The 26,158-nt window shown below is 33.5% G+C and overlaps 1 protein-coding gene across 12 annotated transcripts in view; it reads left to right on the forward strand.

Moving 5' to 3' along the window:
- LOC111510194 (uncharacterized) overlaps nucleotides 1-26,158 on the forward strand; it is a 144,062-nt gene that overhangs the window by 56,828 nt on the left and 61,076 nt on the right. For 10 of the 12 annotated variants that reach the window (XM_074185738.1, XM_074185733.1, XM_074185736.1 and 7 more), the window contains exon 2: nucleotides 2,031-2,064. The exons of the other annotated variants lie outside the window; for them this stretch is intronic. The gene's annotated coding sequence lies outside the window, so the exon portion shown is untranslated. The remainder of the gene's footprint in view (nucleotides 1-2,030; nucleotides 2,065-26,158) is intronic. 12 annotated transcript variants of the gene reach the window in all.

The raw sequence follows: 26,158 nt of genomic DNA on the forward strand, positions 1-26,158 counted from the left end.
TTTGTTGGGTTTGTTGAAAAACCGTAAACGAGGACCCATTCGAAATTCACAATTCAACAATACGTTTGTACTCAAGTGGAATTATTTATAGAAGCTTATGGTATCCGATGAATATAGTGCACTGAAAGTGATTTCAATAAATGGCATGTTTAAGATTTTACACCATTATTGTTTGTGTACGAATGTGATGATCTTTTCTGGGAAACTTGTTTTTTTTTCTCGTTTCAATGTATGGAGTATATCCGTAGTGCAGTTTCAGATACTTTCAGTTATACTAATATTATTGTGCCATAGATTTTTTGTGGAGCTTCCATCATTGCTACAAAAACAATAAAAATATAATAAAAGAAAAATTCCAAACCAAATTATTTTTCTCATGATATGCTAGACTAATTTCAGACTCTCTAAATCTCGAACTTGTTTGTTAGGTTGATAAAAAACTCCGATTTTTTCACAAAAAAGTACTTTCGTTCAGTATTTGTGATTATTTATCCACTTTGAGACTTTCAACATTATTCCCGGCCGACAGTTTTCAATGCATTCATTTATTTTGTATCTACTTCTCAGTCTCCATACGAGAATATTAATATTTGATATGTATAATGGGTGCAAAAACTGATTTCTGGAAAAAATACACCAGCTCTAGAACGTGGGAACATAAAACATTGCCATTCAATATTAACAAGCAAAATTCGTATCGGAATTCTTTGGTAGGTACTCCAAAATGACAAAGTTTAAGATGAAGTAAAAGAAGAATGATTTCACAATAAAGTTAACTTTATTTTGTTATTTATTTATTTTTTCGATCCATATGACCTTATTAATATTTGTTACATGTATTCTTATTATTAAGATTGAAGGTAATGTAAATGTAACTTAAAAGCATATGTTTCAGTTACATAAATACAATCAGAACTGATGGGTTTCAGTTTTAAGTAGATTAATTTTCAAGAAGATACATTCAATATATTATTAAGTACTTTGTTATAAAATTTGAAATGTGGTAAAGACCAATAAATATCTGTTATTTCATTAAATTCATTAGTTAATTTTAACATGGTTGCAAGAGGTGTTCCAGTTGTAGATATTGACACAGAAATATTAAACATAACTGTGTGTCAAGTACGGCGCGAAGGATTATGAAACGTAGGATTTCGGAAGAATCAATGCGATTATTGATTATTTTATACAGTGCAAGTCTCCAACATGGAAAAAATTCACTAAATCAAAGGTGTTGTTCCTTTCGGAAATATGCTCGGACACGTCGATTAGTATTTTAAAGTGCCCTTATTTTCATGAGAAAAAAAATTATACAGTGTGTCTCAAATATGAGATATGACTTCATCGATAATTTTTTTAAATGACAACCCTGTTTTTTAATGAATTTTATTAAAGGGTTCAACAAATTGCACATGCCTGCCAAATTTCAATTTTTTATTCCTTGTCCTTTAAAATATATTTAACAAACATTATCTAATTCAAAAAATGAATTCAATTCAATAGTCATTCTTCAACAAGTGTTCAAAATGTTTTTGTGACTGTTAGCTGTGTGAGTTTTCGAATTTTTGAGTTGTCATAACTTTGTTAATAATGAATATTTTTTCATGAAATTTTGGTCACACCTATTTAGAGGCACTTTGAATCGTGGCGTAGTGATTTTTTCAATAAAAAAGTCGCTAATAAAAAATCCCGATTTTCGACTAAGAAAAAATATCGTAGTATGCCCTGAAACTTTAATAAACATTTCAAATTTTGTCCCAAGGTAGACCTTTTAGTACTTGACATTAAAAAAAAAAATATTAAAATCCATTTACAACTTCAAATTTTAGGGGAGTGTTTCCATTAAAAATGGGTCACACCGTATCAAAGTTTGCGCTATATATGAACAATAATTCTTTGAATTTTTGTGTGGGTAACTGGGTGCATTTCTGTTGAAAATAATGTGTTATTATTTTCATAAATATTATTATCAATTTTTAAACAAAATTGAATTCAATGATTCGATTATAATAACTATTAATTTTTTCCAGGTATAACCACAAGTAGGAAAATAAAAAAATTAAGGTGAGTGTTAATATTAGATAAAATTCAGTAGTTTGTTCTTATTTTTTTTTGTGTGAAACATATATACATAGTTTTCAAAGTTTGTTTTTATTGAACGCCTTGCAACAGTTTTTTTACATATTTAATAATCTATAGCAGCTTCCCCCACCGATGAAAAGGTATATATTATATAACATTTTCTTCTTCTTATCATCTAAGCTTTGCAACCTGATATGTCTCTATGACGCTCGAGTAAATCCCCATTTTGCATCGTGGGCTCCCCTGCTAGAGTTTATGAAATTACTACAGGGATTCAAATCACCGTTGATGAATCTACTGTGTTAGCGAAACATGTCGTGATATATTTTTCAAATAAAGTTTGTGGAGATCAAATCGTGAGGTGTAGTTTATGAAAGTGTTATCATTTTGATAATTATCAACTGTATGCGTTGTTTTTTTATGTATTCTGTTCTGTTTTACAGCGGAGTTTTACACTCCAACATAATTTCACACTACACTCGATCATTTAAAGGTTATCTCACCTTCAGATATTCTGTTGAAAGTATTAGGTTATTTTAAAAGTTTTGTCATTTTTACGAGTCTATTTTAGCCTGTAATATCTCAGTGAATAATTATTCAATTCAATTTAATTATCAAAAGTTTTTGCCTGGCGCAGATTGGCGAAGGTTCTACCGCTGAGAAAAGTTATCTAAGTGCTTGAAAAAATGTTGGTCGATTGGCGAGAGCTATGGGGAGTATGGTGGGTGAGGCAGAAGTTCGACGCTCCATTCGTTTAATTTTCGGACAGTGATTTTTGAAACGTGCGAACGGACGTTATCAAGCAGAATCGGACCTCTTTTGTTGACCAATGCCGGTGGCTGCTGACGTAATTTTTCGTACATTTCGTCGATTTCCTCACAATAGAACTCTGATGCTGTGACGATTTGGCCCGGCTGCAAAAAGTTATAGTGAATCACACTATAACATTTCAGTCACACTATAACAATAAGTTCGAGAGTCTGAAAAAATTTTCTTTCGATACATTTCACAATTCTAAATCGTCTAACCTCAAATAATTGAACAATGAGTCCGAACACCGTATACTTTCCGTTAGTGAAAAATTGAAGAAAATAAAAATAGGGAGACAATTTCTGCAGAATGATAGACCATGGGTCTATTTCTTTAAATAAAAAAGTGAAATTTACTCCTAGGATCCCAGTATCTTGAAATCTATTTACAACCGTCCGAAGTCGAGATTTGTGCGAGTTAAGAATTAACTGGGTCTAACCCGTTAACGTGCGACTCTCAGCACGGGTCAGACGATACGCAGTGAAAATTTAAAATCCCACAGTTTGAATCTAACTAATCCTGAAGTAGTGGTTGATTGAGTGAATAGAACGAACCACTAACGCTAACCAATCGGCTACCGACCGCTTTAGGTTGAATGAGAAAAATAATATCGTTATTTTATTTTTAAGAGTTCGTTTTTTATTCAAATTGGGAAAGACACATCCAAAAATGTTCCCCCGCAGAACTCGATACAGTCACTTTTCATTTTACAATACTGACGGTTCTGAATCCATCAGAAAATGAAATGATTATTGTTCAATCGATAATACAGAAATAAATACCAATTCAAAATGTTATATCTCATCGAACTTCATTTTTAAAATATATTATTCATACGATGACCCTGATGGCTGGTTAGGTATCCAAAGGGAGTAAAATATACATATTATTATTTTGAATTGGGTTAGATTATGTACCTATGTTTCTAGAGAAATTTATTACCACATCACTGTCGTGTGTTTTTGGTAATGCGTGTATCAATTATAACTTTCCAACTAAGTGAGCACTTAGTTTTGCCGGTGGGTGCGCTCCTGATGACATGAAACATTTAGCGAGTAATTTCAAATTCTGGGCAATAACAGGAGTATAAACTATGATGAATTCCTGTGAACTATAAAGCTGGAAGGCAGTTGAAGTGTTGTGCAAAGTTTATTGCCATGACTTATATTACGAATTTCTAATCTATTTCTATTTTTAACCGAGAGAAATCTCTAGGTGAGTGTAACAGTTGTCAACTCTATTTTCGATGCAAAATTCTTTGGCTGGTAACTTTAACTGTGCATCAAGGAATTCATAACTAATATGCATTATTTTCGATGGAGCGAAGTGGTAAAAACGGATCAATAAAGCATACAAATACTTCTATTGAAAACACTTCCCCAACACCAGAACAAAAATTACAGTCTCTTGACGCGCTTTTCGCTAACCAAATTAGCGTCCTCAGGAGATCATTAGGACTAAATTTTACTGCTATGTTAGTGTCTTTATATACTAGTGGCCTAATTACTACCAAACCTAACTACTAACTGTTATTTATTCTATGCTAAACTACAGCAAGCGCCAAACGTAATGGCGAACCCGCCCCCATGTGCATAAACTCATTTTCAATGTAATTTCCACTACAGTGGCATTGTCTGAATAATTTGTGTGGTTTTTGAAAAAATGTCATCGCCTAACAAAAGTTTATTTTTGGATAACATTTTAATGAACTGTACTATTACCTATAATACTGAATAAAATATGAAAAGAAATTACAAAGAAGTCATATTCTATTTGCTACCCTAATTGAAACTAATTTTCGGTACGACACTGGCCGGCAAGGGGCTTATCGTTATTCAATAGTAATTTAGTTGGGAGAGTCTATACCTGCGCGATCGCTCGCCATCATGTTTGACGCTTGCTGTACCTGTTTTTAATACCTCCAATATTTTATGTATTTCCTCTATGTTAGTGATTATCTCTAATATTCATCTGGTTTTTATTTAGAATTTAGAGGAAATACATAACAAATTAGAGGTATTGAAAAAATTAGCATAGGATCAATAACAGGTAGTAGGCCACTAGCATATAAAAACACTAACATAGTAGTAAAATTTAGCCATAATGATCTAGTGAGCGTTTCGCTAACCAAGTCGATATACTAATTTTTGTTCTGGTGTTGAGAAAGTGTTTTCAATAGATTCATTTTACGACAGAGGTTTCAGTACGAACTATCAAATATGAATAATTGTTTATACGAGTAAATATCCCTCTAAATGAGGATTATGGCGCAAACAAAATATTTTGCGAATATGACAGTTTTTGATAGTGATAGAAACGATAGAAATTCAAATAAACAAAAAAAAATGCACAGTTAGATTTGACTACCGATCCTATTGTCGGATTCGTTTGTTAGTTGTACCGCCTCCATTTCAAATAATACGAAAATAAAGCTGACGAAATTTTTGTGCTGCTTCATGTATTTTATTCTACTTAAATCCATTTGACTTGTCCATTTCTCCCAAATTTTCGGAAGACTTTGCAGCCTCATGTGTTTATTGCGTTTTTTTTTGTTTCATGTCAATTGTGACCTGGTTTCCATCAATTTTTAATGCAACGTTTCGTTCTATTCCATGATCAACTTTTCAGTCATAAAAATTTCAGCCAGGCGTCACATCATATAATATATTTCTCGACGTATTCGGAAAAACATCATACGAGTCAGGTAATGCAATTTCCATCAGAGATGTCGTACATGGCCGAATTTGTGGAGATAATTGGTTTTTAAATAACACATGTGTCCTTTTACAAGATTATGAAAAGATATGTCTAGTTAGTGTATGTCTTCGAGATCTAAATGCGAAGAATATTGGTCTCTATCTTTCGAGACATCTCTCACGGAGAATTGGGTATTCTGAATCTGATGATGTTTTTTCGAACAGTTACTTTGAGAAATACATTTGTTGTGATTCATGGCTGGAATTGATGGAAAAACTAGATGTCCGAATATAAAAAAATATTGCTGGAATCCAATGAACAATCATTCATTGATAGTCGCGACCTGAAATATGATTTTTGTTGTCCTCCCCAGGTAGGCAACTTTCCTTCAATTTGTGCAATCTTGTAGGTTCCACAATTTCTGAGGTAGCTATAGTGGAAACAACTGTATTGTCGGTATTTCACAAAATAAAAATTTTATATGGTTTGTTGCTGCTCATAATTTTTGTTTCGTTCAACCTATATTTGATATTTTAATTTTATTATTAATCTGGATCAGAGAAATAGGTGGGAAACCTAGCTTGTTTCTTATTTCTGATTTATATTCTGCGTTAAAATTCTTGTTTTAGTTGAATAAAATATGTTACACGCAATTCACCAGAAGTAGAATAGTAAAAAGAATAAGTATCCAGTAAAGTAGTTCATATTTTTATTTGACCTATGTATGTAACCAAAAATCTCTTATCACTTCTCTTAATTATGTAGCCTTCTTTCAACTGGAATGCGAAATCGCTATAAATCGTGATCCAATTGAACTTTTTTCTATTTTATTTAGTTCCACGTTCGTTACGTCAAATTGAATTATTTATTTTGAGAACACTTCATTCAGAAATCAGTTACGGTAAATGCATTCGTATTGAGGATTTTCGACCGCTTTTGATCAGACCGTTACATTTGGTGTGTGAAATTCAATTACCCAAAATTCCTCGTAGTATAATAATCGATTACAATTTAAAGAAGCGCATCACATTTGATATATCTTCAATTTGCAAGTGGATTGAAAGTAAATATCTGTAAATTATTCTTTATATTGGAAAAAATGTATAATTTCAAGGATCACGAAATCTCTCTAGTATTTTCGAATAATTTGTGTTGATGTTTTGGTTATTTCGGAAAATCATATAAAACTCACTACAAAATTATATCCTGCGATAAAGATCATAATTCAAAAATTACTTGATTCGGCTACAATTATGAAATGTTATGCCTCACCGGGTATCAGATATCTTTACCTTTGACTGTTTCTCTGTCAGTGAAGTCAATTCATCTTCAATATATGTAATTGATTATATTTAGCCAGATATTTTCTGTTTGGATCGGACATAATGTGAGACGTATAATAATATTTAACAATTTGGTCCAGTCATTACAATTACAGTATTGTCCCTATGGAGATTAGGTTAGGTTAGGTCAAAAGTGAGTGGGTCTATTCCACCGTCCACCGCAACCCGCCAGTATTTATTGTGGCTCACACCTATTAACACTTGAACAAATAAACCTAGCGTTTTAAGTTTGTATGGTGAGTGGTATTTTAGGTCAGATGGTTAGAGTACGGCTCTGCCAAACTCTGAAAACCTGATTAGATCCCCAGCGTGAAAGTCACAAAGTATGTGCTCTGCAGTTTCATCATTTTTCAAACAGAGGCGACACACAGTCTTCCGACAGTCCGAGTCTCTGCATATATGATGATTCAAATGACAGTAACCTGTGAGAAGGCCTGTTGGACATCGTAGTTCATCCCTACTGTAGTCCAACAACTGTTTGGTGACAAGCTTCGAAGGGTGAATAAAACGCCTTGGAGTGACCCAATCCTGGAAGATTCTGCCAGAAGTCCAACAATCTTCTTGCCATCCAGGTGTTCAATATTTCTTTGGCAAAGCCTAAAGTGATGCCAATGATAGGTTCTGGTCTGATGAAGCTGCTTGCAGTCCCCTTCTTTGCAAGGGAGTCAGCAGCCTCATCGCCTTACAGGCCAGTATGGCCAGGAATCCAGGCCAGAGACAATCTGTTAAGTCTTCCTATCGAGGAGAGAATATTTTTATTGACTTGTGTATAAGGCTGGATTGTTCCAATTTCTTCGCACACAATTCAATAGCGTAAATTTCCTTTTGAAATAGGTTCCTCGGCAAATTTATATCTCTGCCCTGGGTCTGCGACTGAAAACACCTGCACCAGAACATGAAGGTGTTTTTGATCCATCAGTGAACCAACAACTATCTTCTCTTAATATTTCCTTCACCCGGAGAATCCAGTCCTCTCTACTCGGGAACAAACAGTACGTAGTTAACAGTTGGAGGCATAAAGTCAGAGGTCATTCCCAGAATGCTGTGACATCCAGTGGCAACCAGCAGTCTGTAGTACTCTGCATTAAATTGATTTGTGCAATTGTCAATGTACACAAGTCTATATGCATTCCATCTAACCTCTCTCTCCAGAAAAATGTGGAGAGGAGGTAGATCAAGAAGGATCTCCGCGGCCACTGACGGTGGCACCATTGAGGTAAAGTGGCGTTAAATCGACCTAAGAAGGGGAGATAGTACCCCACCCAGGAAGGCAGCCTCTGGTGACCCTGAACCTAATGGCCTCGCCTTGACGGGTCGTAGTTACAATTCTGTTTACCAGCATGGCATAGATCCAGCCAGTTATGGTCGATTCTATGCCTTTCCTAGCCAGGGATGATCCTATAGATTCAAGTAGTGCATTGTCAAATGCTCCTTCAATATCGTGAAATAAAGCAACCTCACCCTCCCTGTTGTCAATGGATTGAAAATTTTTCTCTACAAGGTTGTTAAATGCCAAATCTGTCGATTTACCGGTTTGATATGCATACAGGTTGTTATTCAGGGGGCTGTATATAATGCCACCCACCCGATGTGTCCGTCCATTATTCTCTCAAGTCTTTTCAATAGGAAGAAAATAAGGCTGATTGGTCGTACAAATTTAGGATGTGGGTCTTTCCGACCCACTTAAGGTTTATTTACCACCCTTGCTGCCAACCAACTGGGTGGTATATAGTTCCACGCCAAACTAGCTCTACACAATTTCATGAGAATAGTTGAAATTATTTCCAGTCCGTTTTGAAAAAATACCATCCTCTCCAGGATGCTGGTGTCATGATAACTTTCTTAACGACCTCCCAATCGTTCTTGTTTTGGGCGTTTATCGCCCTCGAAGACGGTACGTCTGTTGCTATCAAAAGTCAGATTTCCAGAAAAGTAGTTTTTTATCAAATACTCTTACATTGCTTCACTTCCCTCCACGTTAGTCTTGGACAATTTCAGACTAAGTGATAATGAATTTAATATCTAGAAGAACATGAAACGATTGAGTGATCCAAAGATAAGGGTGTTCAAGTCTCCTGGAACTGATTTATATGAGACAGAAATCACGATATGGTATATATTGGTCGTTAAGTATTTCACCTGTTATTTGCTAAAAGTATTTTTTCAGATCTGCTTTCAATTTTGTTTCGACTCTTGTTTTCATTCATTTGTCGCAAAAAATCACACCTACTTCAAATGACAAGTGAAGAAAAACCAGCTTTTTTGTAGGAAAAATAATTTTGCGAACTAGTATAATACATACTACACGCTCTTCAGTGGGTATGGGTGTATAGGTATACGAGGTCTGTTAAAAAAAGGTGAATGTCCAAATTTCGCGGACTGTGTACATTCGATTAGCGATTTTTTCATTTTTTATGTTGGTACACTCGTCTCGAACATATATTTATACATTCAGCTGTTTAGCATGTTTAGTTTGTTGATGAGAGGCATAAAAGTTAAAAGTGTTTTATTTTCTGCTGTCGAAAAAAATTGGATGGGAGAATTTGCATCAAATTTTATGTTAAAAATAGAATTGAGTGCTCAAAAAACACTTAAAATGTTGACAGTGGCATACGGTGATTGTACTCTAGGTCAGAAAAACGTTTACAAGTGGTACACGTTTTTAACAGAAGGTCGTGAAGATGTGAATGACGACGCTCGCCCTATACGCCCCAGCACATCAACAACGGATAAGAAAATGTTGAAGAAGTGAAGAAATTGAGAAAGAGAGTTTTTGGCACTCCATCTTGATACAAAAAAATATGGGAATATTCCAAAGAAAGGAAGGAAGTAATTTGAAAGTAAGTAACTCTATACCTATATGGATGTGTAGATCATGCAAAGAAGTAACTTTCAGACACAAACTGGAAGAAAGTCCTCCTGAAACATCTACTTTCATATAAACATTGAATTACACGAAACAAAAAAATTATTTCGAAACAAATACTTTTATATGAACACTGAATTATACAGAAGATACTTTTCTCTACTCGGTTTGTATTTCAAACATTCGTTATGGAATAAAGTCATATTTCATTCACAGGAGTTCTACACTGAATTGATGGTATAAATTTGCACTTACATGGAACACTGTCATCCTCACTGGTAGACATCGATGTTTCGCCGTTTCGTCCGAAAATTCTCGGGTTTCGTGAAGAAATTGTTGTGGATAATCTTTGAATCACTATTAGAGAAGTAGCAGAGGATGCCGGCATATCGGTTGGCTCTTGCATGCAATTTTCTCAGAAATTTTGGGCATGAAGCGTGTGGCAGCGAAATTCGTTTCAAAAAACCGTTGCGTGAGCATCGCTCAGGAATTGTTAAATGATGTTATCGCCGATCGAGATTTGATTAAAAGGTCGTAACTGGTGACGAATCATGGGTATATGGTTATGAAATTGAAACCAAAGTCCAATCCTCTCAATGGAAGAGCCCAAGAGTGCCAAGACCAAAAAAGCACGCCAAGTTCGATCAAATGTCAAGGTTTTGCTCACTGTTTTCTTCGATTATCGTGTCGTAGTGCATCGGGAGTTCGTGCCACATGGTCGTACGGTCAATAAGGAATATCATCTTAAAATCATGCTTTGTTTGCGAGCAGTAATACGAAAAAAAAACGTCCGGTATTGTGGAAAACAATTCATGGCTTTTGCATCATGATAATGCAACTTCTCACTCGTCATTGCTTTTTCCAAATGTTTTGGCCAAAAACAATACCGTAATCATACCTTAGTCAGGGTCATTATTACCAGCAATTTCATAATTGTTTTCATACAAATAAATATTGGATACACAAGAGTTGTTCCATTCATGCTATTATTGCTAATAAAGAACTTTTTCGGTCCAGAATCGTAATTTGGAAAGAAAAAATAAGATTGTTGAGTACACTTTGGAAATAAAGTGAAAGGGGTAGGTATATTTTTAGGAGAGATTAATTTCTGAGAAAGAAAGTTTGACCTTCTATTACTCCATCTTCAAATAATTGTAATTGTTAACTTTTAAATCTATGAAACTGAATCAAAATAATTGAAAATTAATCTGAATGAAAATGAAGAAAAATTGACCTTGAGGATGTTTTTTGCCTGATCAAATCGTTGAGTTCTAACCAGATTGATCCACAAAATGATCGTCAATAACCTACATCAAACCGCAGATTATGCACCATGAGTCAAAACAGTATATTTTTTCCTGCTAATTAATAATATTATTATATTTTTTGACAGAAACTCGTTTAACTAGAAACTAGTGCGAATTGCATTTAATATAGTTTGTAATGATTTCTTAAATGAGATTTTTTGGAATTTAGTCCTCTTTTTTAATAACTACCGTTAACTTTATTTCAAGAACCGCTTTCATTGAAGTAATATTCGATATTTATTTGAGAGCTAGGATCAAGTGAAATAATCCAAGACTAACCGTATAGAACCGTATCTTATAATCGATTTGTGAAAAAATTATCTCTTAGACAAAGTACAAAGCTCACCTTAGAAATAATTAAAAACTTTTAAAGCGTAATTTCATGTTATAACTCACATTCTTCGTGACTATGTTACTGTTTCAGAAAGAAAAATTACAGCAAGCAGAATAAACATTGATATTTTTATTTGTTGAACTCAAGTCATAATTTCGAAACTTGATATTTTTTTGATAGATTTATAACGGATAAATATTGTCTTTACTTTTTGATGGGTGTAAATGTTTATTACTGTACCATTAATTATTCATAAAATACTCATAATTTATGTAGAAAATCAAAAAACAATTTGTTAAACAAAAATGCCAATACCAATGTAAGAAATATAGATGTCTCGATGTATATTATTCAACATCCAAATTTTTGTAATTTTTAATTCCGAGTACAAACGTTCGAACAAATTCAAACCAAACACTGCTCCTAAACACCAGAATTGTCACACCCTTCTCGACGCGACTTTCAATAACCAAGTCAGCGTCTTGAGTACTTGTTTTGGGTATATACTACGACAGAGGTTCTAGTACCTACTACTTTTCATTCATTGAAAAAATATTTTGCAAGATCTGGAAACATGTTATGAGTTTTCCACATGTTGATAGATACACTATACATAATTTATTGGGTAAAAAAGGTTTTGGCTTTCTACTTCTCTGTCTTCATGCAAAAAATGTAGGAATCTTCGAAAGAATGGAAGAAAGCAGTTATTTTCAAAATAACCTCTATACAAAGTTATGTAGAAAGAAGTAACTTTCAGACACAAACTGGAAAAAAAAAGTTCACTCGAAACAACTACTTTCAAATAAACATGAATTACACGAAAGAAAAATACTTTCGAAACAACTACTTACAAATGAACATTGAATTATACAAAAACACTTTTTTCTTATTCAGTTTGTATTCCAAACATTAGTTATGGAATTGAATCAGATATTATTCACAAGATTGCTACACAGTCTTTGGAAAAGCTCCATATTTTTTTTATGAAGACGAAGAAGTAAAAAGCCAAAATAGTCATATGTACTATAGTATACAGTGTGTAAAAGCCAAATGGAATACATTTATTATTTTGGTTACGTACATATTTTAAGAAAATCCCGAAACACGTCAAATTTAAATTATAATTTGACATACTTCAACGGAAAAATGCTACCCCTACCTTCAACTCCCGTCGAATGACAGGTGCAACCCCCAATTTATATCAATATATATATATATATATATATATATATATATATATATATATATATATATATCACCAATTTATATCACAAACCTATAGGGTTTGTGATATATTTGTGATATATATTGAAAAATGGTATCGCTTTCAAACGCCTTGGCAACTTGTTTTGTATGTTACAACATTAGTTGTCAGTATTTTCATTTAAGTTTGAAGTTTGTTAACTTCAAGTCTGACAAATGGTTAGATTAACGAAAATGCACAAAATAACAGTTTAACAATTGATTGGTTACGGAGATAAAACCCGAACACAACAGGAAGTAGTTCGCCTATTTCCTAAGAAATTTCCTAATTCACCTCCCATATCTCAAGGAACAATAAGCAAAATAGAAAAGCAGTTTCGCGAGCTTGTTCATGTGGGGCAGATAAAAAAGCAGCTGCCAATGCAATGAGTGATGAACTCAAATTAGATGTGATGCTTGAGTATGAGGAAAACTCACATACATCCACTACATTCAATGTTAGCCATACAATCATAGTAAACATATTAAAATAAAATAAAATGCATCCCTATAAAATGATACCTACTCAGGAGCTCATGGAAGACGATTTTGATAGAAGAACTCACTTTTGTAAGCAAATGATGAACTAGCAATTAGAAGACGTTATGTTTTCTGATGAGTGTACTTTGTCTCTTAAGGATCATGCTAATCGGCAAAATTGCCGCTACTGGTCAACGGTAAATCCTCACTGGATGAGAGAAGAACACACGGAATACCCTTAAAAATTAATTTTTGGGCAGGTATTGTAACAAACCATATCATTGGTCCCTTTTTCATTGAGGGCAACTTGAATGGCGATAATTATTTGGCACTACTTCAAAATTATGTCATTCCAAGTTTAGAAAATTTATATCCTTATCCAGGAAACCCTCAAGTTTCAGTGAATACGATATGGTTTCAGCAGGACGGAGCACCACCATATTACCAAGTTAATGTCCGGTAATACCTCGATACAACAATTCCCAATCGGTGGATAGGGAAGCGAGGATCGATTGAATGGCCAGCGCAATCACCTAATCTTTCATCATTAGATTTCTTTTTATGGGGTCATGCCGCCTCCATACGAACGAAAACTCTCAGAAGTTGAGAAACTTGTGCGAGCTAAGGAATAACGAGGTCTTACCTTTTAACGTGTGATTCCTAACACGGTTGCAGAATCATCCCGCCCGACCATCTGGTCGAGGCGGGAATCGAACCCACGGCCTTCCAATCGTGAGTCGGGCGCACTACCACCGCGGCCAATTCCACAACCTGATGGTTAATAGCTCAATATTTCTTCAACATCTACTTTGTAGGATAATTTCATGGAAAAACTCTAAAGGTAGTATAAAAAGATTATAACAAATATTCAACATTGACTCTCATTTCTTTTCTCTATATTTTCCCTGCCATAGACACCACTCTAGAGGTCAGTGAAATTATTTTTCAGAAAAGACAAACAACTCTCTTCGAATCGTTTCGTTATCTTGTTTGTACTTGAAAGCATTTTGCACTTTCATGAACATTATCTCTTCAGTGTCTTCGACCTACAGTCCTACAATATTACAAACTGAAATGGGTACTTAATCTACAATTTCCGTAATTTTAATGTCTGTATGAGTAACGATAACGGCTGTTTTGACATAAATCTTGACAACCAACTTGAAGTGTTTTTATTGATAATGTGTGGAATGCGTTTCATTGGGTTATTGCAATGGAGTTAATGATCTATTTTGATGAATATCGTGAATCAGTTTCAATGAGAAATGTGCTTGTATTATTCGAAATTTGCGTGGCTTCCGTGACCAAATGTCAGTAAGCTTTTTCGAAACTTTTTTATTATACCTGAGTCACATTCCCTGTCGCAACTGCTTCGTGATATATAGTCTGACTCATACAGATACATTATCTCTGTCGGATTTGCTTTGCTATTTACAGATTTTGTGCGGATGTACCCAAAAGTAACAATCAGTCAGAGGTGAATCAAACCAATTTCATGGAAAATATGGTACATAAGTATTTTGCGTTTTCGTAAATCAAGGAAAAACACAGTGGCGTTATTCATATAAACACCAACTGAAAAACCAAAATTTTTCTGACAATAAAGGAAATATTAATAAACCTATATTCATAATCCTCCTATGTCTGAATCCTTTTCTATGTCTGAATCCTTTTCTATGTCTGAAACTTTTCTCAAAATTTTTGGTATCGAGTAATGTGATAACTTACAAATCTGACAGGTGTCACGTCTTCTCAATTTTTCTTTCACATTCATTAGTTTATTTCATATGAAGAATGTATTTGTAATATTGAATTTAGCCTGCCCTTTTACCGGATGTAATTTTGGCCGTTCAGTCGGGACCATTTAATTACATTCATATAACTTTACTAGATTTTAAATTCAGGCAACCAGTAAAGTTATACTCCAGAGGGGCACAAACAATAAGAAATGGGAAATCAATGACGAAGGAAACCACAAGTTTCTGATGATTCAAAAGAGAGCAAGCGTTCCAGGTGTAATGAGGCAGCTTCACAATCAACTTGCAAGAGCAGTAAGCTTCTGTGAAAATTCGGAAGAACGGTACGCCGTATTCTTTTCAAAGAGGGGCCAAGAGCGTTGCTTTAAGAAAGTTAAGTTCTTTGGAACAATTATGTCGCTGGAATTGCACAGGCTGTTTCTCAAAAGCTTGGAACACTGTTCCGAACCAGAAATCTATACACACCTCAGCAACTTTTGATGCTTTATAAAGCTCAGATCAGACCTTCTTTGGAGTATTGTTCTCATATATGGAGCTCTGATAGCCTGGAACATCGAAGAAAGGTTGGAGATTTGTCTCTCTTCTATAGATACTTTCACGGGAGGTGTTCAAGTGACTTGGCACATTTTATCCCACCAAGAGCGGTACATATCCGAAATACGCGATGGACTGTGGCTGTTCACTCTTTGAAGTTCAACTCAGTACACCTCGAACTTCACTGTTTAAGAACTCTTTCATCTGAAGAACTGCGTTAATGTGGAATGAATTTCCTGATAACGTTTTTCCATATGAATTCAGTCTCAAGCTATTTAAATCCAATGTGAATCGCCACTTTTTCACGGGCACCGCTCTGAGAGCGCCTTAAGGATTTTACTGTAGTGCTTGTGTTTAAAAAACAGGGACCATGTACTATAATAAATAGTTTATAACTATTTATGATGCACTGTTTGGAACCTTTGGTGTAGTAATGACTATTACTGGAGTTTTTTCCCAACACCAACAAGATCAAACTGATCTTCCGCTTGAAGATGATCACTTGGTGATCGAAACACGTGTCGAGGTGTTAAAAATAACGATTTGGTGTTGGGAAAAAACTCCAGTAATAGACTTTATAACTATACCTGCTCATTATGATGCATTACTTTTCAAGGGAACTGAGATGGTGCCCTACCCAGCTATGAAGTATTGTAACTGCATCTACTGGTTGTGATGGATAAGTTTTGAAGCACTTGATGAATAGCTTCGTCTAACCAGGAAGCAAGAAAGATAAAACTTGTCCTTACATATAATACCTCTAGAAATGCAGACAGATAACTAACTTACTACACATTTTCCAGTTTCATGTTTAAAGTATGTTTTTTCCGCTAACCAGCTGTCGCACCCCTACGAACAACCCTCAGGAGTTGAAACTTATGCGAGCTAAGGATTAACGAGGTCTTACCTCTTAACGTGTGATTCCTAACACGGACATAGAATGAAAGAATAATTCGGCAAGGCTCCTGATCGACAAAGTTGCAAGAGAGATAATGCAGTATTGCTTTACACATGGCAAAAATGTTTCAAAATTTCAGAAACCATTGCAATGACCGTATCCAATTTTAATATGAAAAAATGAACAGATATACCTACTTGGTTGATAGCGACAATTGACGTAAAGTACGATAGCGATGTTGTCATGATGAGTGGAATAGAATTTTCATTCAGGAATGAAAAAATCAGTTCTGAGAAGTTCTTGAGATCTTTTATAATAGTATCTTCCTTTCTGAAAATCAGCAACTTGATTTGAAGAAGCACTTGTCTTGTAAGAGTGGAATTGAAAACAGATGGCGTGATACCATACCTTTGAAATGCAAATCTAATAGATTATAGTAATTTAATTTTTCTTGATAAAAGCATGTTTTATCTAAATACCGTTAGTGTCAATGTTTCTTATAACATCACCTTTTACTCGAGGCACAGAATGAAATCTTTTCAGGATATAAATAATTTGTTGTTTACTTGTGGCCGTTTACTCATTCATTTCGAATACAAATGGTGTCATTATTGTTTTAAATTGAATGGACAGCTATCTAATTAGGAAAAAAGGATTCACTTCTTTCTTTATATTTGATATAACACGATACAAAGTGAGTGTTTTTTTTTACCAGTATTCGTCCCCCTACAAGAGGTATCCATTGTAATTTTTATGGGACAAGAATTAACGATCTTTTAATTCGCGATTTTCAGCACGGTCCAAGATCCAACATCCATTTCTTATCTAAAGTATAACCCCTGCCACTGTTTAAATTCAAAATTGTCATTCAGTAGTTGAGTTGTTTGTCATGACAAACTAATTATCATGTTCAAATATATTGACTTAAAAAAAAATGAGTGGCGCCCTCAAAAAGAGTCGGATTCGTGATTCAGTACTATAAATTCAACACTTTTTTATTTCATCTAGTTGCAGTGAAAGCTGCAGAAAAACAGAAATGGATGTGTCACTCGGCAGTCGATTTCAAAACTTGGATTTGCAACAGACCTCCTTAGCGATCCTTGTTCTTTTCTTATATGACTGTTTCCTGTCAATTCCAAATATCCAGTCCTTATTTACCGTAGTCTCTATTGAAAACACTTTTTCCTTATCAGAACAAAAATGTTGTCTCTCGGCGCATGTTTCGCTAACCAAGTTAGTATCATCAGGAGATGACTAAAACTAAACTTCTTACAGCTATTTTAATGTTTGTATATGCATCTAGACGAATCATCACCTAGCATAATTAGAGTCATTAAATTAATTCCTAGTATTTTATTATTGTCCTTATTGTTATTTGCTACTTGACTGATATATAATATTTACCTATTTTATAACTGTAGTTATACTGTGAATAATGGGCTGTTAGGATTCGGACCTTTCTCACATTTATCGATTTCTAAGCTTTTGAAGGTACTTACTGTCACGTACTTACAATTTCAAGCACTCCTCACCACTTATTCTCTAGTCTATGGAATCGAATATGTGAAATATGCTCTTTGTAGTATGAGCAACATATTTTTCTTCGCAATTTTCACAACTTATTTCAGGTATCAGTTAGGTAGCAAGTAATAATAGGCATATATAATAACAATATACTAGGAAATAATATAATAACCCTCTCATCATGCTAGGTAATAATTATATGCGTCATATAAAACATATAAAACAATTAATATATCTGTTAGAAGTAATTTCATAAACTACACATCATGATTTGATCTATACAAACTTTATATGAAAAATATATCACGACATGTTTCGCTAACACAGTAGTTTCTTCAACAGTGATTGAATACTACAAATTGCTTCTTACGCTAATATTTTATATACCACAGGTAACTACAATTAGGACTACCTCCGTCAAATTACCTAAACCTCTATAACTCTTATACCTGAGGTATAAGCATATTACCTGAAGCATATTATATCACTTCTACATCAATTATAATACTTTCTGGGCTTTTTAAGAAAACATGTTCAATAATGAAGATCTATTCAAATCCGGGTGATCATTCATTAGAATGTTTGAATTTTTAAGTTTATTAATTTCCATTGCTTCCAAATGATACAGTTTCAAACCTTTATTTTCTATGTGTAAAATTTCGAAGTCTTCGTTGAATATGTGATTTTCTTCTAAAAGATGATTTTAATATATTGAACTTGTTTTCTTATTTACATAGCTCATATGATGTTCTTGAATTCGATTCCTAACTGTTCTGCCAGTTTGACTAATATATACCTTAGGACTCGTTCCACATTTTTTCCGTTGTTTGTCCAAAATACGTTAAAGCTCTATAATTTTGATATTGATTATCTAACTTATCAATAGGAAAAATGTCTCTATTGCGTAGACTTTTTTGGAAAGTATTCTGTTTATTAGTTTGGCTTTGAACCCATTGTTTACTACAATTTGCTTGATGATATTAAGTTTGGTTGAAAGTTACAATAGTTCAGGATGATACTGATTCGCCTTTCTGATAATTTCACTGATGGTGATGGTGATAAAGAAAACCACTGGTCTAATTGGATAACTCTGTTTGTGCAGTTTTATGAGTGAGTATAATTTTGGAATTTGGGGGTTCATCAATATTAATTTGAACTTTTCCCTTTCAGTAAAAAGTATGTTTGAATTTTTCAAAAAATCTTTCACTTGTCTTGGGAAAAAATTAGTTGGATCACGTTTCAGTATTTCAAAATTTTCCAAATTCAAGAAATTTCAATAAAGAACTCCATCAAGCAAATTGCAGTAAAAAATGGGTTTGAAGCCGAATTAATAAACAAAATACTTTCCAAAAAAGTCTACGGAAAAGCTATTAGAGACGTTTTTCTTATTGATAAGTTAGATAATCAATATCAAAATTATAGAGATTTAACGTATTTTGGACAAACAACGGAAAAAGTGAATATTATCGGAACATTTTGGATAGACAATATTGTGAAATTAATTTTTATATAGCTGAAAATTGTTTTATATAAACATATATTGTAAAATAATAGATAAGGCAAAATTGTAAAATTAATTTAGGTTGGTTTACCGGTATGGTTGGTACGCCTGGATGGTTTACCTGAATGGGTTACCTATATAGCATAAATAGGGTTAGCTCGCATTAGTTTCTAGTTTTAATCTTCCTCTTTGATGATGATCACTTGGTGATCGAAACACGTGTCGAGGTGTTAAAAATAACGATTTGGTGTTGGGAAAAAACTCCAGTAATATTCATCACTACACCAAAGGTTCCAAACAGTGCATCATAAGAACGGAAAAAGTGGCTTCATTTTTGAGGAAGTTGAACAAGTTCAACATATTCAAATAATCTTTTAGAAGAAAATCATATCTTTAACGAAGACTTCGAAATTTTACACATAGAAAAAGGGTTGAAACTGAATCATTTGGAAGCAATGGAAATTAATAAACTTAAAAATTCAAACATTGTAATGAATGATCACCTGGATTTGAATAGATCACTATTATATGAACTTGGTTTCTTAAAAATCCTAGAAAGTATTATCATTGATGTAGAAGTGAGGTAATAACCTCAGGTAATAATAATTGAAGAGGTACCTCAGGTATATAAGAATTATAGAGGTTTAGGTAATTTGATGGAGGTAATCCCAATTTTAGTTACCTGTGGTAAATAAAATATTAGCGTAAGAAGCAATTTGTAGAATTCAAATCACTGTTGAAGAAGCTACCGTGTTAGCGAAACATGTCGTGATATATTTTTCGAATAAAGTTTGTGGAGATCAAATCGTGAGATGTAGTTTATGAAATTACTATGGATCTTCATGAAGTAACGGCCGAATCAATCAGAAAACTGTTAGAAGTAGTTATATATAAATAATAATCTCCTCGGTTAACTGAACGCGCATCGAGAGACAGCATTTCTGTTCTGGTGAGGAAAAAGTATTTTCAATGGATTCATTTTCCCATGGTTATAACCACAGCTTCATCTCCACTTCGTACTTAAGTTATTTCTCATTATGATCAGCTGTAAAGTTTTATCCGAATATCACTCATAAGATTTATGGCAGATTGAATATTTTGTCGCAGCTTCAGAGAAAGTGCAAACATAAAATTAATTTGGTTACTAACATCAATTAATAAATGTTATTGTTATATTATTATTTTGACAATTTAATTTATGTTGTAACGCTTAATGTTACAAAGAAGAGAATTGATAGCCAGTTATTTTGAACGGAGGCCAAGATTCAACTTGTATAATATTATTTTCATTGGTACATATTTACTCCTATTTTCGGGTGTGTTATTTCCGATATGAGGTACATTTTTAAAACATGTTCACCAAAAAAATGTTCATTTATATTTTGAAACGATTCATCGCTCTTAGATTGTCATGTTATTTGTCAGTTTTTCAATACTAACTCAAAAACTTAATATCATACATTTATCATAAGGAATTCAGGTTTCATGTTCTCCTGTTCATGTTCTCCTTTCTCACTAATAGTTTTTCCGCGAACTTCTAACGTACATCTCTTTCTAGGCAATCAAGTAGACTAAATTACTCGAACTCCGCTCAAGAAAGTATAAAAGAAGTTACTGGTGATATTAAGGTCTCCAATCTGACGATCTTATCTGTTTTTGAAAAAATCATGCAGTATTGGGTCTTGCCCGCTTGCAGTCTTAGCTCCATATACAGAGTAGTATACTAAAACGAAACAGGAACTTCGTCAGCATTTCAGGAAAACACGCAAATCCGATGATTCTCGATTGAAGAGGGTTGATCTTCTCTTCAACCGAGAGTAACAATGACCTCAAAATTATTAAATAGCTTAGGGAGGGAGCGAGTAAAATGGTGTTGAAAACTTTCCGAGAACATAAACGGGAAAATCTTGATGAAAAAAAAAACTTCTCCAGGAATCTGCTAAAAAGAATATTAACAGGGCTTCTCACTGAATATTGTTCATTTGGAGGATACATAAGCATCGTCCATTTAAAGGACATCTGAACATAATTAGGCTGTATAACGTAGACATTGCAATAAGATTTTTGGAAAGGGTGTAATGAAAAGATGAGAGGAAAAACCAATGGGGCTGCAGTGTTTTCCGAAGACTTAAATGAAATAGACTAGACAAAAGGCGACATGATACAAAAAAAACAGATGTTGCCTTAAAGACCACGCATTTTTTAATTTCAATTAATAGGGTTGTGTAAAGTTGCGTTTGAGAATTTACATTCTTTAATGAAATATTGAAAGTGATGATGAAACCAAAGCGTTTCTGCAGTGATTCGACGGTACTTGTTGGACAGTTCCTTTCTCTCCTTTTTTTTGGTTGTCTTCTATAGATTTTACTATTCAGGTATTCCCACAAATATAAATCAATAAGTAGCAAATCTGGTTTCCGTGGAGGCTATTGAATGCTGCCAATTCCAATCCTATGCTGTGGAAAATATTGGTCAAAACGTCGAGGAACAAACAATGCGGAGGAGGAGCACCATCGTTTCGAAACATCAAATGAATTTTATCTTTATTTTCCACGGCACCTATGTTTATAATCCACGGCGCCGGATTCTGAAAAAAAACAATATTGAATGACCTTCGGGATCACCAGATTTGCCTAGCTTCAGCTCGGTTTTTTTAGGTTACCTGAAAAGTGAAATCTTAAGAACACTACCAGCCTTCTTGATAGATTTGTGTCAAAGAATTGGAAGAATATCGAGTCAGTATTTTTAGCCTTTTGTAAAATGTTATAAAATCAAATTTGTATCCCTGAAATCCTAATAACATTGCAGTTAAAGGTTTTATGTAGGCCACCCTAATAAATTTAGAGATGTGTATCTACATTGACTATTTTGGCGAAGGATCTAGGACTTGTCATCTGAGATAATACAGGTAGCGAACAAAAGAGAGGAAAATATTTGAATAATTTGAATTCGTAGAGAAAAATTGGCCGGAAATCAATAAACGACGTCATATAGTAATAAGCTGAAAAGAGTAAAAATATCAAAAGTTGGAAAGAAATTGACAGCATCGATGTTCAGAGTACAGTATTCTCTATCGATCTGTATAAACCACGACAAAGTAGAATAAATATTTATTGACATATGGAGCTACAAAAACACATGACATTTGAACGGAATTTTGAAACAACCTAATACAATAAAATCATAAGTTACTCACGGAAGACAATGGTCAAGTTTCATGGCTCAATATTGAGTTCTACGCATTGACTTTCCCAAAGATCAATAATGAATAGAGAAGAAACGAACCAAATGTGTAACCTGTGGGCAAACATCATAGACAGTCGAATCGATTGATAATTACATTAATTCGAAATATAAATCAGGTGACTCAGTTATCCCACAGGTTTAATAAAGAAAGGAATTCATTTAGAAGAGAATTTATCGAGGAGCTTTCTATAGACCCGCAAACATGTGGAACGTATATCATATTTCCCTGGAGATGCGCTCACTTTTACATTCTCGTCGAAAATGCCAAGTTATCTATTTATTTACGGACGACAACCGAATATTTTTTCGTTCATTCCATGGAAGGCGTCACAGATCTCATCACTTGTTAAAGGTTTACCTAAAACTTTAAAAATACTTTGAATAAAAGCCCAGTTAGTCTTGAAGCTCATTTATGTTATTATACCTTAGGCTTAGATATAATCCCATATATAGAATTTAATTGTTTTCTGCAGAAAATTTGAACATTTGCAAGTTACTGAGTTTATAGGTACAGTGTGAACCACCGAATTGAAATCAGTACCGGTGGCTCTTGAATTGAAATCAATATGGGAATGATTAGAATAGTACTTATATATACTTATATATATATACTTATATATATATATATATATATATATATATATATATATATATATATATATATATATATATATATATATATATATATATATAAGTATGATATTTAAGAACTGAATCGAACGAAAAACAATTTGAAAGTTAATTTTGACATGAATCAATAAATGTCAATTATTTGTTGATAACATAAAAATTATAATTTGTTTTACAATCAGTCGGTTACATACTGGATGAATCAGCTTATATATATATATATATATATATATATATATATATATATATATATATATATAGACATTTGTCAAACCCAAAATAATCTTATACATGTTCAACCTTCTCCGTCAGTTTATATGTTCAATTTATTGTTTTTAACTCATTTTTACTGCCCCGAAGAAGCTTCCCATTAGAAGCGAAAGCTTGACAAAGTAAAACAGATATTTGATTTTTTGTCTGAGAGACCCCGTTAATCCATTTTGCTGTACATTTCTCCAGTCGCTAAGATTATCCACTTTATATATATATATATATATATATATATATATATATATATATATATATGATGTGTTGTTATTCCGGGTGTTCATCCGTTGTGTACTATTCGATAGTCCTGACTATCGAATAGTACACAATATAGTATAGTATATATATATATATATATATATATATATATATATATATATATATATATATATATATATATATATATATATATATATATATATATATATATGTATATGATTTCAATTTAAGAGCCACCAGTAGACAGCTGTTTTAGTCTATTGGGCATTGTCAGTACCGGGCAGGCGCTCCTCGATTTGAATAACCACTTAACAGTTTGAAATGTAACTGTTAAATAAAAATAATTCTGAATCCTAGAAGTAACGAAAATATTAGTTTTTGGTCAAAATTCGATTGTTGTATAATTTGGTATGATCAAATAATAGCATCTCAATTCATTTAACATTAACGTTTATGAACATATCAAAGATGTATTCTAATGATAAAAGGACTGATATGCTATTCAGTTATGCAAAATAAAATAGAAATCTTTTTTTGGCAATGAATATGTATGTTGAGCTATACCCGAATCGTCGTATTCCGAACATCCAAATGTTTATACGATTAGAAAAAAAATGCCCACGAAATGGGGATTTCTGTAAAATCCACCAGAACTATTTTGAAAAAAAAACAAATATAAATGCTACAGGATACGCAAAGTTCATCACCTCATTGAAAGGGATTAGGGAAGGAGAGTACGTTTAGCCATGCGGTTAAAACGTAGAAATAGGGAAGTTGAAAATATTTGTAAAAAAAAAATATGGACGGAAGAATCAAAATTTACCAACAATGGTTGGTTCAACAGAAATATCTATTATATAGGTGGAATAATACAAATGAACATATACATAGGGAAACCAATTTTCAGGAAAGGTTCGGAATAAATATTTGGTTTGGAATTGTGGGAACAAACATCCTTGGCCCTTTCTTTTACGATGATCATTTGAACGGTGAAATGTACCTTTATTTTCTATTCAATGAGTTCGATGGCTACTTAAATAAATTGCCACTGAATATCCGACATAAAATACAATATTTTCAACAGGACGGCGGTCCTCCCCATAAAGCAGCAATAGTAGGGGAACATTTGGGTGGATTGGAAACAATGGATCAATTAACTGGCCAGCTCTATCCCCAGATTTTACTCCTTTAGATTTTTTGTCTAGGGATACATAAAGGATAAAGTTTTTTCAACACCCAAAAGTTCATGATAAAATAAATTGTTTTTCTGTTTTATTGTTGTCACTGATGATGGTAGTTATTTCAAATGAAACGCTGTAAAAATATCAAATGTGATATACTCTTGGATTGTGAATTCATCGCTTTATCAATATCTGTAATAAAAAAGGTGGTGGTGGCCATATTGACATGAGACGTTTTGTCGAATATTTATCATTATCATATTTATCATTCCATTTTTTGATATTCTCCGAAATAACAATTCCATTCGAAAAAAACGAAAAAGAGCATTTTTGATTTTCCCTGTCTAACTCGAGAAGGGCGAGAGTCCCCATAAATTTTCTTCGACCATTGTATTGTTCCCGATGACAGTTACCTTTTTTTCCCATTTAATCGTCTTCGTAACTGTTACGGTTTAGAATATAGCAATGTTACCACATTATTCGGTCGGTAACCAGGCGGTTCGACGTGGGTGCTTTGTTCACTCACTCGAATTGACTGCCGTGTTGGTCGGTGGTTCAAGCCCTAGTCTGAACGATCGATTTTCACTTGCTATTAACGGAAAAACAGATTTTAAACAGATTTAAAAAAAAACTGCCTGTATAGTTACCATGTTTCTGAATTTTTTTGTCATAAAAAAGTTACAGAATATTTTTCATTTGGGTGGTTCACACTGTATACAGCAAATAAATCAAATATCAAAATGCCGTCGGCTGTTTAACGAACGCTATAGGATATATTGTTTCAAATATAGAATGACACTTGAAAAATCGACTAGGTACACTTGTACCACCACAGACCAAGATCGACGAGTCCTCCTTTGGTCTCTTCACCTCTCGAGACTGTCTAAAAACGAATCCGCAACAACCAATTCATATTATAAATAGATCTTCGGTGAATGTTCGGAATGCAAGATGCAGGTCCGTCGTTAATGCAAGTGTTAGCTTACATTTTTCTTCTGTTCAGGTTCGTATTGATCTACTATGTCGAATAGAAAATGATGTCACAAGAAATATATCGAGTTTTTTTCTAGATATTTCGATTTTTTAGTTACCCCTTTTATTTTATTCCTATTATCAACGTATTCATTAGTGTCTGATTCGACATCAGTGAAAGGAATGATGATAGGTATGATTTAACGAAAAAAATAGTGTTTAATAAAACTCAGTTTTGTAGAATATTTTCAGATAATGAAGATTTTCA

The sequence above is a fragment of the Leptinotarsa decemlineata genome, unplaced genomic scaffold, assembly GCF_025532065.1.
Source record: "Leptinotarsa decemlineata unplaced genomic scaffold, Ldec_3_MD MMD2_tig00078346_RagTag_RagTag, whole genome shotgun sequence".
NCBI lineage: Eukaryota > Metazoa > Arthropoda > Insecta > Coleoptera > Chrysomelidae > Leptinotarsa > Leptinotarsa decemlineata.